At 37.1% G+C, this 12,615-nt stretch overlaps 1 long non-coding RNA gene across 1 annotated transcript in view; it reads left to right on the top strand.

Moving 5' to 3' along the window:
• LOC106506502 overlaps positions 6,948-12,615 on the top strand; it is a 79,031-nt gene continuing 73,363 nt past the window's right edge. Inside the window, exon 1 of the long non-coding RNA XR_002339610.1 lies at positions 6,948-10,502. This is a non-coding gene — a long non-coding RNA (uncharacterized LOC106506502). The remainder of the gene's footprint in view (positions 10,503-12,615) is intronic.

Genomic DNA, 12,615 nt, shown 5'->3' with positions numbered 1-12,615 from the left:
AAATATCTATTGGATTAATGAATAAACGAGTAGATGAATGAAGAGTGGCAAACCTATATCTTATACTGTCTTTATATACCTGCTTTAACCACCGTACAACACGTTTTTTGTTCTATATTTTTGAAATAAATTTTTTCTAACATCGAATCATACGTAAGTCCCTTAAAATTTTTAATAGTTATTTTCTCACTGAACATGTCTTCCCTCAGATTTGTATGCCTCTTACATGTGTCTTTTAATGGGTTTTGCTCACCACTTTCCATATTCTACTTTCTCCACATGTTTGAGTATAGTTTATATTTCATCTATCACATTTCCACATTTAAAAATATTTCCTACTGTTCATCTCACATAAATCTAGAAAAAAAGCTTTTTGGTGACCCAAAAGAATACCTACAAATATATTGGGATTAACTCTTGGGGAGGTGTCAGTAAGTCACTAAGTATCTGGTGTTTCCTTCTAAATTAAGCTGTCAGTCACACACGAACTAACACTCCCTGATATTCAATGCATCTGATGATTAGGAAAGCACCTATGACCCTGCACAGAAATAGAGAAAAATAAAGCAGGAAATTGTTTTGAAAGTCTCTTACTAGTCAATGATTAACACTGATTTCCCATGCAGAGAGTACTGTTTATGGACTCTAGACAGCTAAATAAGTGAACAGGCTCCATACTTTCCAGAAATGGTCACCTTTATCCTTGACATGGAAAACTATCTTGGATATGGAAAACTGCTAAAGAGCAGATTGTCATTTGAAACTTTTAAATCTCACATGCACTAACCATTACATAATACTCACAGGTTTTAGTTTCATTTTATAATTGACTTTTTCAAGTAGTTACTCAAGTTTAATTATCCAAATTAGCAAATAAGAATATGAATACTCAGTTACATTTAAATTTCAGAGAAATAGTATATGTTTTTTAGTATATTTGTGTCTGATGGAATATTTGGTACAAACTTATACTAAGAAAGAAAATTGTTGTTTTGAAATTCAGATTAACCTCGGTGTACTGTAATTTATATTGTAACCCTGCTCATTATGCCTATGGCAGGTAGATGTTTGGGGAATTGATGTTCTTTGTTTTGTTTGGATCAAGAGTTTGATTCCATTTGTGTTAAGAATATTGTTGATGAAAGGATGTGCTAGATTACCATGGAAGTCAAAGAAGTGAATCAGAAGTATAGCAGGAAGCATTTTGATTAAGTTTAAAGAAAACTATTTTGACTCAACAGATACCTGGTTTGGGGTATCTTGGAATATAAATTTTTTCCTCAATCTAGCTTCAAGATTCCAGATCCTTTGAGATGTTATTGACTATAAATTCTAAGACATCTTAGGAAAGTAGGTTTAAGCTATAAAACTTTAGATTATTAATAATTTACTGGTTATGTCTCAGAGGAATAAATTCAAAGTACCTCTCAGCAGAAATCTTTGTTTATAGGTGAAGACCCTAAAAGAAGTGTTCAAAAGAGAATGGCTCACTAATTAAAAAAATAAATTTGAATTTAGGATTTCACCTAATGAATAGTTTTCCATTTGAAAGTAGACTGTAAACTTCCAGACAGCAGATCTTTATCTTCTGCATCTTTGAATTGTCTGTAGTACCTTGTAAAGCAGGTCCTCAGCAAATACTTTCCAACTGAGAGATTAAAATCCAAAATTTGTGTGGAAGAAAGCATCCGGCCTTGACCACAATGTGTGCTGTAATAGCAGGTCTTCTAGCAATAAATACGGATAGTTTGATACCCTATTCATTGCACTGATGAGCTTTCAAGTAATCTTTGAGTTTCTTTTGTTTGTGTGTGCCAAGCTTTATCTTCTTTTCACTGATATTATCTATGCAGTCTTGTTTGTCTGGTTCTTCTTTGAACACTCTGCTATCCTCTTGCTTTCCTCTAGCAGCTTCCAGCATCTATTATCTTTTTTGATTTACCACTCCCATTCCCTGCTTGGGTTCCCAGAATAGTGTTTGCACCATTAGTGGGATTTCCTTGTGGCCAGTGTGCCTAGAATATGTGATACAATATGGATATTGGAGAGAATCTGATTAGAGGTCACACATCTTTTTTTTTTTCCCCCCCTGTACCTTCCACTAAACATATTTATCACCAGAGTTAATCTTAAGTACTCCCATGCTCAGCACGTTTTAACAGAAACTGCATTGGTCGAAATAAGTCAGTCTTTCCTAAATCTGATGTTGCTTACAAAAGACTACTTTCACAGTAAAAAAAAAAAAAAAAAAAAAAAAAAAAAAAAAAAAAGTCTTTCTAGGGCCCTACCAGTGGCATATGGAAGTTCCCAGGCTAAGGGTTGAATCAGAGCTACAGCTGCCGGCCTATGCCAGAGTCACAGAAATGCAGGATCTGAGCCACATCTGTGACCTACACCACAGCTCACATCAACACTGAATCCTTAACCCGCTGGACGAGGCCAGGGATCAAACCCGTAACCTCATGGTTCCTAGTCAGATTCGTTTCCACTGTGCCACAATGGGAACTCCAATGGTTGATTTTAAAAAGACATTTCCTTTGTTTCTTTCTTCTACCAACTCTCTCCTGAAAGCACAAATTGCTAATTCTCCCCTCAAATCTTTTTATAAAAAAAAATATTTGAAGAGGTAGTGCAAATATATGTTATAAAATTCAAAAGGTGTAGGCAACTTGGAGAGAAAGTAAGTACCCAACCCCGTTTAGCCACTGTGCAATTCATCTGGCAAGGAAACGCTGTTAGTACAAGAATCCCTCTGTGGATGAGCTACACTTATACATGTGTAAACATTTTTAAATGTGAAATGTAGTAGACTTTAAACACTGTCTTTCCAAGTTCCCCGGTGGCCTAGTGGTTAAAGATTTAGTGTTGTCACTGCTGTGGCTCAGATTCAGTCCCTGGCCCAGGAACTTCTGCATGCTGCAGGTATGGCAACAAAATATAAAACAAAACCAAAAAAAGACAACCCATTGTTCTCTCAGTTGCTTTTTAAAATAATATTTATCAGGAATGTAATCCCGTTTTAGTACATGTCAAACATTCTCTCTTTAAAAATGACTGTGAAATATCACAATTTATACCCATATAATGACTTATTTTACCAGGCACCTTTTGATTAGCATTCAGAATATTTTTCCCAACTTTTGCTATTACATACAATGTTGTAGTAAATATCCTTAAAAATATGGTATTTTGCATATGCTTAATATCTATATTAGTTTCTAGATATTATTGTCAGAGTCAAAATCTCAACTAATCTGCTTTAGTCACTATTGTGAAATAATATTCTTTAGTCATTATTCTGAAATAATATTCAAGTTTTTCTTATTGTAGCTAATCATAAATTCATGAAGTAGACAGTCTCTGTAGTTTTTCCTTCCCAGCAGGTGTGCTTTATTTTAGCTATTATTTATATTCCAAATACCTGTGGCATTAAATCAAATTTTAAATGTTCCGAGAAAGCTCACCAATCAAAGGAAACCTAAGGTGAATTTGGAAATGTAAAGCGTGATGGACAATTTTTTCTTTTTGGTTTACTGAAATTTATGAATTGAGAATTTTATGTAAAAGGATTTGCCTTAAATGAAAATTTGACATAAATATTTTTTGCCTGCCTGTGGGACCCTGAAGAGGTCACTTGGAAGACAATTTTAGGCTTGAAGATGTAGAACTTCAGAGATCTACAGATCACATTTATACAGGTCAATCCTGACAGGGCCTCAGAACACCCATGGTTTACCAAGCCATGTAAATCCTTTAAGCCCATTAAAAAGGAAAAGTTCTCATTCTGTTTCTCTTTTTGCCTGCACTGATTTAATGGATTGCCCAATCCACAGAGCCCTCCCTAAATGCTACAGAGAAAGTTTTCTCCCTTGATTTCAGAGAATAGTTTAGATTCTTGAGGTACAGTTTAGACTCTGCTACCACTCAGAGAAATCAGCTCCACTGGCTTCTAGCAGTGAAGTAGGAATGGAAACATTTTATGTGAATGATTCTCTATACTTGAGATTGCATTCATTCAGAAAAAATATCATTTCTCTCTCTCTATGCTCAGGGAATGGAAATAGGCCAAGACTTTGTATCACCTAGGTTTAAGCCTAGTCTCTAGACCTTGATTTACCGTATTCAACTGGGAGCTCAGAGCTTCTTCTTGACATTTCCTAAATGTGTGTATCACGTGATTTAAAAATAACAGGCCCCAAGGGAGACTGGTTTCACATCAAAATTTTACTAGTTGCTGTCACAGGCCTCTTGTTACGATATTTGCATTATCAGCTGGAGACAGAAGAATGATGAAACTTACATGAAGACTTCTTCTTCATGGGAAATCTAAATTTGCTTAAGTTTGGTGGCTTAAAGCCCATGAAGGACCTCATTTGTTCTCACCCAGAATGAAAGAGAATATTGAGCCACTATACATTGCAGGCAATTGACACAAGAAGGGATTTAACATTTAGGAAACATCTTAAATTTTGTGGCCAAGTTGTAAGTCTAACTCAATCAATGCATGTTATGTAGTTCTCATTTATGTACTATTGTGAAAATATATTAAAAAAATTGTCATTATAGTGTTTAGTCAGCTAATCTTAGCTTTGCTATGTTAACATAAAATAGTATTTGGACCAGAAATCTTCCTATTTGCTTTTGTTCCTTTTTTGGATATTTTGGTTAATATCTAATATTTATCTAATATATCCTCACAAATACATACATATTAGTACGTAGAATTACTTAACATACAGTCTTGTATTTGCACATAGACAATTTGTGTTACTGACTTTGAGACTGAACTCTTATTAATGCATTTGCTAATTTTGAAGCAATTTTTGTTTTAAAATTTCAAGGTCTCGCAAATTTTATTCTGTATTCATTTTTATCCTTGTATGAATTTGTAATTCTCAATTTTAATTTTGAATTCATGCTTCATGAATGCCTCAAGGCAAACCATATTTTACACTGTTCTCTTAGGAGTCTAGAGGCCTGGGTGTGGTAAAAAATAGCACCAATTACTGGAAATCTTTGGAAACTACCAAGAATCCTAATAACCTAAGGATTCCCTTTCCCCTTTCTGTGCAAGTTGTCCAAAAGTTATACACAATATATTTTCCATTTGGAAGTGTTAGAAAAAAATAGGCTTTGGAATTGGTTAGTAAGTAATCTTGGCTTTAAATGCAGACTTTCTACTTAGAATTTATAAGACATTCAGAAAGTTCTTAGTTTCTCAGAATGTTAAGTTATTCATCAATTAAATCTGGAAAACATTATTTACCCTTTTTTTTCCTTTTTATGGCCCCACCTGCGGCATGTATGAATTCCTGGGCTAGGGGTCCAGTGGGGTCGGAGCTGCAGCTGCTGGCCTATGCCACGCCACAGCATGCTGGATGTAAGGCCAGGGATTGAACTCGCATCCTCAGGCACTATGTCAGGTTTTTAAATGTGTGGAACCACAACAGGAACTCCTATTTACCCTTTTGTGTGTGTGTGTGTGATTTAGAATAATTAATGGGAAATACACAGAACCGTACCTGATGTATATAATCTGGAAAGAGTATTAACTTTCTTCTTTAGCTAAGTGGACAGGAAAAAGTAATCTTTGGAGTCCTAAAAAGTATTTTGCATCTAGGCTCCATTCCTCTTTAATAGCCATTCCTCAGACTCTTTTTTTTTTTTTTTTTTTTTTTATTAACTCACTGTGGGAGTTTACTTCCTTTCAGTCTTTAAAAATTAACATAGATGAAGGGAGTCTATTGTCTGATTCTATTTCGTTCAAATTGCTTGTACTAATTTCCCCTTCCACTGAGAAGTAGTTTTAAATTCCCTTAATGTGAAATTTGCAACTGTTTCCTTACTTTTTCCCCCTAAAGTTAATGTGTTCCTCCTAAGGCTTTGTGTGTATTTTACCCCCTTAGTTTTTGAGCAGATTTCCATCAGCTAAGGATGAGTTCTGCTGCTGCATGTTTTGAAGCTCATGGGAAAGAATGCAAGGCTCCCAAGTTGACTTTCTTAGATACCAAGTGGCCCCTAGGACAACCCAGACACTGATGTCTTGATAAGCCTTGATGTCTCCTCTTACGGAGAATAGACTGACTTCCTTAGATATCTAGTGTCAAGATGTATTTTTCACAAATCACCATTCCTTTCAGTAACACAAGTTTGTGGGCAGAGAACATCTTGGTTGTGCAATGAGACATCAAACCAAGAGAATTCCAGGTGATTCAGTAAAGAATACATGACCAATGAGTCTTCAGATGACTCTGTGTTTTAAAGCTGATCTTCATAGTGCTTTTTTTTTTTGGTCTTTTTTTGCTATTTCTTGGGCCGCTCCCACAGCATATGGAGGCTCTCAGGCTAGGGGTCTAATTGGAGCTGTAGCCACCGGCCTACGCCAGAGCCACAGCAACGCGGGATCCAAGCCGCGTCTGCAACCTACACCACAGCTCACGGCAACGACGGATCGTTAACCCACTGAGCAAGGCCAGGGACCGAACCCGCAACCTCATGGTTCCTAGTCGGATTCGTTAACCACTGCGCCACGACGGAAACTCCCTTCATAGTTTTTAAGAGTAGAATATAGAAGAGAACATTCTTTGCCTAATTACAATTTTCCTGTAGCTTGATGTTATCACTGTGGGCGTTTGCAACAATGGATCCACGCCTCCTTTGCTGCCATCCCCTGGGCTACTTTGCTTCTGATGTCAATGCTCTTCTTGAGGACAGACAAAGGAAAGCAATGCCCTGAGGAGCACAAGCACGGATTTAAGAAATCCCTGGAAATATTTATTTTTAAGTCAAAATATATTTTGTGCCAATACTCAAAGTAGTTATTTTCAAATGAGCCAAAAGGAAAAGATAATGGCTACACTTCATTATGTAAGAAAAAAAAAAAAAAAAAAAAAAAGATGAACTAAAAATGAGCTTTAGGAACTGGGATTCATTTCTCCGAGGTACGATTCGACTGCTTGTCAAAGAAAAAAAGATGCATTTAAGTTAGTTTGCCCAAATCTAACAGGAATTTTTAAAAGCTGGTTTGAATTAAAGTTGCATTGAACAAATTTCAGAAACAATCTCATGAAATATATTTAGGGAAGTATGGAATGAGGCTATTTTCCTTTGGTAGAAAATTATCTTGCTTTATCAACAATTACATCTTCATCTGTACAGTCCCTTTGAAGTACAGGTGGTAAATGCCTCAGTGTGATATTAAAGAACAAAGTCTGCTACTTGTAGGCAAGGTTGGATGAACTAAGGGGATAAAAATGTCTGGAGGGAGGATAGCTGGGAATGCCTTGTTTAGTTACTAATAACATTGTTCTGTTAATAGTAATAATAATAACTGCCATTTCTTCAACTTTTAACATTCCTTGTTCTTCCAACTGATATCTAAGGTAGGTATGAGGAATCAATTTGCAGACGAGAAAACTCAGAGATAGAGAGGTGACTTCCTAGTAAGAAGCACAACAGTGTTAGAAACTAAGATTCTTTGTCTTTGATGGTTCTTCTCTTTCCACTCTACCATGCTTCTTCCATTTAATGCACAATATTGTATACCGTAATATACTTTCTAGATTATCTATTTATTCACAATGTCTTTTAGACAAATATTTTCCTCTGCTGTCTCAGCAGATTCTAGATCTGGACTGAGCCAATGGAGCTTCTTCAGTGAGATAATCAGAGTTGGCCATATTTGAAGGAAAACTGGTCCTTCAGCCTCAGAAGGTAGAGCTCTGCCCTGGTCTGGCCATCATTCTTCCTTCAGCTTAGACAGGAATGGGGAAATGGGAGGATCATAGTGAGAAAAACAGTGAGGTATCAGTACAGCCTTTTGAGTCAGCACAATCCCTGAGTGGCCATGTGCTTATGTATTCAACTTCCCATGAATTCTGTGTTCTCACTTATACATCTGTTGCAAGTAGGCAGATGCTTTGCTTAAAGTTACGTTTTTCACTTACAGTAGTATTCCATGAGTTGCCACAGTGCTTTATCTATCCTTCTGTAATACAATTTTGAATTAATGCACTAGCCCTCCAGCAGGCTGCCATCCAAACATTAGAAAGGAAATTGGATTATTGTTGGATTTTGTTTTTTAAATGTGAGTGCCAATGGCATATTGACTCTTAAATTCTACAGAGGTACACTTTGTGATGACTAATTTTGCAAGAGAACCAGATTTCAGACTTTATTATATGGTACAGAAAATTTAATAAGAATCAAGTTGGAAAATGCTGGCTAGTTTTTAAGATTAGTACAAAAAAAATTGCTTTTTTTAAATTCCTTCTCTTTAGCAATTATATCACCAGCACAATAGTCCTACAAGTTGCTTGAAAGAAATAATGAACTTTGGGTTCAGAAATTGCAATGCAGAAATCTTTCAAATCTTCAGAGGAATAAGGGCTGCTTCTCTGTCATTTACTTTGTGTTGACTGCAGGAATTTCCCAATTTATCAAGTGCCATTGCCCATTATACTTTTACTATTTTGGTTATGTCTGCTTTCCTTTGGAGAGGTCTTACTTTGAAGCAAATGATTTTTTTTTTTTTTTTTTTTTGGAGTGGGAGTGGTAATCCGTGAGAACTGACTCATGTCTCCCCCTTCAAGTATTTGTGAATTTATACTTGTCTTCACTTGGAGCTGCATTACTGGGATAAATCCAGTGTTAGAAGGAGAAGTGGAATGAGCAAGGCTCAATTGCTATTTCCAGAACTTTGAGGAAGTGTGTTTCTTTGAATTAAGTTCCCATTTTCAATGTAGGCTGCAAAAAACGTACAAAATGTTGAAATAGGAAGGCTTTTAAACTCTCACATCAAGTCTCAGAAAACATTTCATTAAACTGCATTTCATGACCTGACAATAACAGGTTAAGTGACATAGCTTCAAAAAAAGCTTCTATCAACATTTTGACTTGACTGGAAGATTCCTTGTTGTCCCTGATGGCCAATTAGGAGACAGGGAATCAATCAAGAACCAAATGTAGTGACTCCTTAGAATCTGCTGTCATAGGATTTGGTCCGTTTGCATCCTTAGCACTTAGGACTCTGCTAGTGCATCAGTCTCCCTGTGAAGCCTTCAGAAGCATAGACACCAGCTGCAACATTTTCATTACCCATTCCCAACCCAACCTTGACAATACTTCCGTTGATCAAAGGTGGGACTGCTGGGCTTTTTGTTTTGAAGAAATCTGTAGATAATTCTGGTTGTTAGTCAGTTTGGATTTTGATTCCAACACTTACTAAGCTGTGTGATTCTGGGCATGTCTTTTAACGTCGATGTACTCTCATTTCTTCATCTGGATTACATGTGCTAATGCAGGTTAATAAGTTTTTATATGAGAATATGTAACTATAATTCGAAGGGTAGCTTTGTTAATTATCTGGGTCATGTTTCATCAACTTTACTCCTAGTATTTGTAGTAATAGTTGCACTCGGGTTTACAGAATGAGTGTGGTTAGTTATCCTCAGAACCAGGAAAATAATAAACTATATCCCACCCACAATGCAGTGGAGGAGAAAACTTCCCCAGGGATTTCCCTCTTGTACATATGTTTAATATTTGATGATGCACAAGATTGCACTGTTCACTAAAGCTCAGTGGTTAAGCACACAGACTAAACTCATGGTGCCTGGGATCTTTTCCAGATTCTACCAATCTCTATTGAACTTGTACAACTTTTTTAACCAGATATTCTAGCTGAACAGATACTTTGTATGTACCACTATATCCTCAGAAATAATTAAATGTAACCAAATCTACTCGTCTGCTGTAAGTCAATATATTGTAATATCAATTACATTAACATCCGATAGTTAAGACTTACTATTTGTTACTATGATAGATATACTCCATAGTATTGTCTGTCATTTAATACAGTTTTCAGCCTCTGTTCTTCACTCTTCTCTGCCCTGCTCTGGAGTCTGCCCACTATGGACTGGACCCCCTGGCTCCAGAGCCCTCTGCTGCCCTTTCAATTTGGCCAGTGGAGGTGTCACTAGGAAATCAGAGTGTCTTCTACAACCAGAGGTCCACTCACGTGGTGCCTCCCGCCACCCCCCATTTCCATCTCTGACAGGACTGGTAACTGTTCCCTCATCTAATTGCTTTAAACCCAGGGCTGGTAATGGCTTCCGGTTGATACTAGTTACTGGGTTACTCATCAAGTATTACTAGTTTCCTCTCCATAGTCACATCTGTGTGTGTATTCCCTTCACTAATATATTTGGGTAAATCTTTAGAGTGTGCCATCGGTTTCCTCCTGAGACTGATAAACAACAAACAATATCCTTTATTCAAAGCACTGACTTTACATTCTCCTTGGCACACAAGAGAAGGAGTTGCTGCCGCATTTTCCCTTCCTAACACTGTCTAAGGCAGTGCAGTCATGTGAGTTGTAGCTGGAAGGAGTTGCTGCCGCATTTTCCCTTCCTAACACTGTCTAAGGCAGTGCAGTCATGTGAGTTGTAGCTGGAAGCAACCTGCCTTACCAGTCCCCCAGGAATGGCTTCCTTCAAAATGTAAGGATATGCAGATTTCAGAGGTGCAGTGGAGGATGTGTGGGTGAGGTTATGGGGCAGAAGGTGGTTAGTGGATGTTGTAGCTGTTTGTCCACAGTGGGGAGAATTCATCACCCACTGTCTTCCAGGACACTTTGATTTCTCATAATTTGGCCATCACTCAAGCATGGAAGAAACTGTTGCCATTTTGCAGACGTATGTTAATTGGATCTGTATTCAGGGGAGTATTTGGTCTGTTCATCTCCTATATATGCTGATGCTTATAATATTACATTATGTCCACATCCTGCTTTAGCATCTTTAAACAATTATTTTTGTATACTAATAGAGATTGTTTTTTCTGGTAGTGAATTTAAAAGTGAGCTGTCTTTTTCATGTAAATTTTAAAATACATCAGGCCAGTAATTATGACTAAGCTATTCTACATTCATTAAAATCAGAGTGATATAATCTTTGTGTATGTTTAATTCCCGCCCAAGTATAAATCAGATCTTGTGCTGTATTAGTTGATCCATATGCAAGTGTTCAGCTCCAGGTTTGGATGTGGAGGCATAATCCATTCCAAACACAGGGTGAACATCTGCCCATGGAATTTATAAGCGTGAGCATTTCAGCTGCAAGGAGTAGCAGGGAACAACCATATGGACAGTTAGAAAAGCATATTCAAGAAAGAATAGTATAGGCAAAGAGGACACTACATATTTGAGGAAAGGTAGTGAGATTTATAGTTAAGATTTACCAGGAAAAATCTGCAGACTTAATTACCATTCTCTACAGTTTGAGACTGCAGTAAGAGGAGCAGCCAGTTCTAACCCAGAAATTAGTAAGTGGTGTTTAATAATTACTGCTTATTTCCTTTAGTGTACCTATACCTGTGCCTCAAAGATGCAAAGGAGCAACACCAAGAAATTTGATACTGTCTTCTTTAGGTAACAGGATGCCATTAAGTGTTTTAGAGCAAGGAAGCAACGCTATCGATGCTCTTCTTTATAAATAATTATTTGGAATGGTGTTTAGGATTTATTGAATCAAGGATATTATGGATGGGGATATCAATTATGGAATTGTTGCAGTGATCCAGCCATGAGGTAATGAGTGCCTGAATAAAACAGTATGGATGGAATTAACTGAAAAAGGGTGGACTGTGTGACAGAAGAATTAACCAAATAAGAAGCTGCATGTGGTGACTTGGGACTAAGGAAAGAAAAGGCCAAAATATTTCTGGGATATTTTAGTTACTGTGTTTGGAAAAATGTACAATGAAGAAAGGGAAATAAGGAAAGAAGGTGGGAAGATGGGGGAGACAGTGAAGTTGCTGTAAGCCAGCTGAGTTTGAGAGGTTGGCAATACTTATTGCTTATAAAACAGCTGGAAGTTCTGATGTGGAATTTGAAAAAGGATTTGGAGGTACAGACATCAACCTGAGAATCACATGCCTCAAGGAGATATTTTAAGCATTAAGTGCTGTTGAAATCACCAGAGAAGAGAATATGATGTAGAAAAAGAAGTGAGGTGAGGGTCGAAGAAAAAAAATTTGGAGACTGCTTATCTTTTGAGGACGTGAGAAAAAAGTGCAAAGAGCTTATATTCCATTTTCACCTTTGGAAGTGCTTCCTCATGCATTTCCTAATTTGATCAACAAGATAACCCTGAGAAGGCAAGTGGTATTAACCTCGAGAAAGTAATGTCCACATACTTGAAGTGATTGGCCTGGTGTTTTCCACTAAGTAGTAGACAGAATTGAAATACAAATCCAACAAACAAACAAACAAACAACAGAAACAGAGCATGGCCAAGAAGAGCAGACTTAGGGTTCGGGGTGGGGAGGGAGTGGAAAGGATGGGTGTTTTGGGGGTTTTTTTGGGATGCCAACTGTTATATCTGGAGTGGTTGGGCAATGGGATCCTACTGTACAGCATAGGGAAATGTGTGTGAATGGGTCTCTTTGTTTTGCCACAGAACTTCATGAAACATTGTAAATTAATTTTACTTTGATAATAAAAAATCAAAAAAGAAAATCCAGGTCTTGCCTCTTCAGCCCAGCACTTTCTAGGCTGCCTTGGTCTTTAAAGGGGCTTTTCAAACGGTATTTCCTGGAGTGTCTGGGAGTTGC

This window comes from Sus scrofa, chromosome 16, assembly GCF_000003025.6.
Source record: "Sus scrofa isolate TJ Tabasco breed Duroc chromosome 16, Sscrofa11.1, whole genome shotgun sequence".
In the NCBI taxonomy this organism is placed as follows: domain Eukaryota; kingdom Metazoa; phylum Chordata; class Mammalia; order Artiodactyla; family Suidae; genus Sus; species Sus scrofa.
This window is presented reverse-complemented; position numbering and strand designations above follow the sequence as displayed.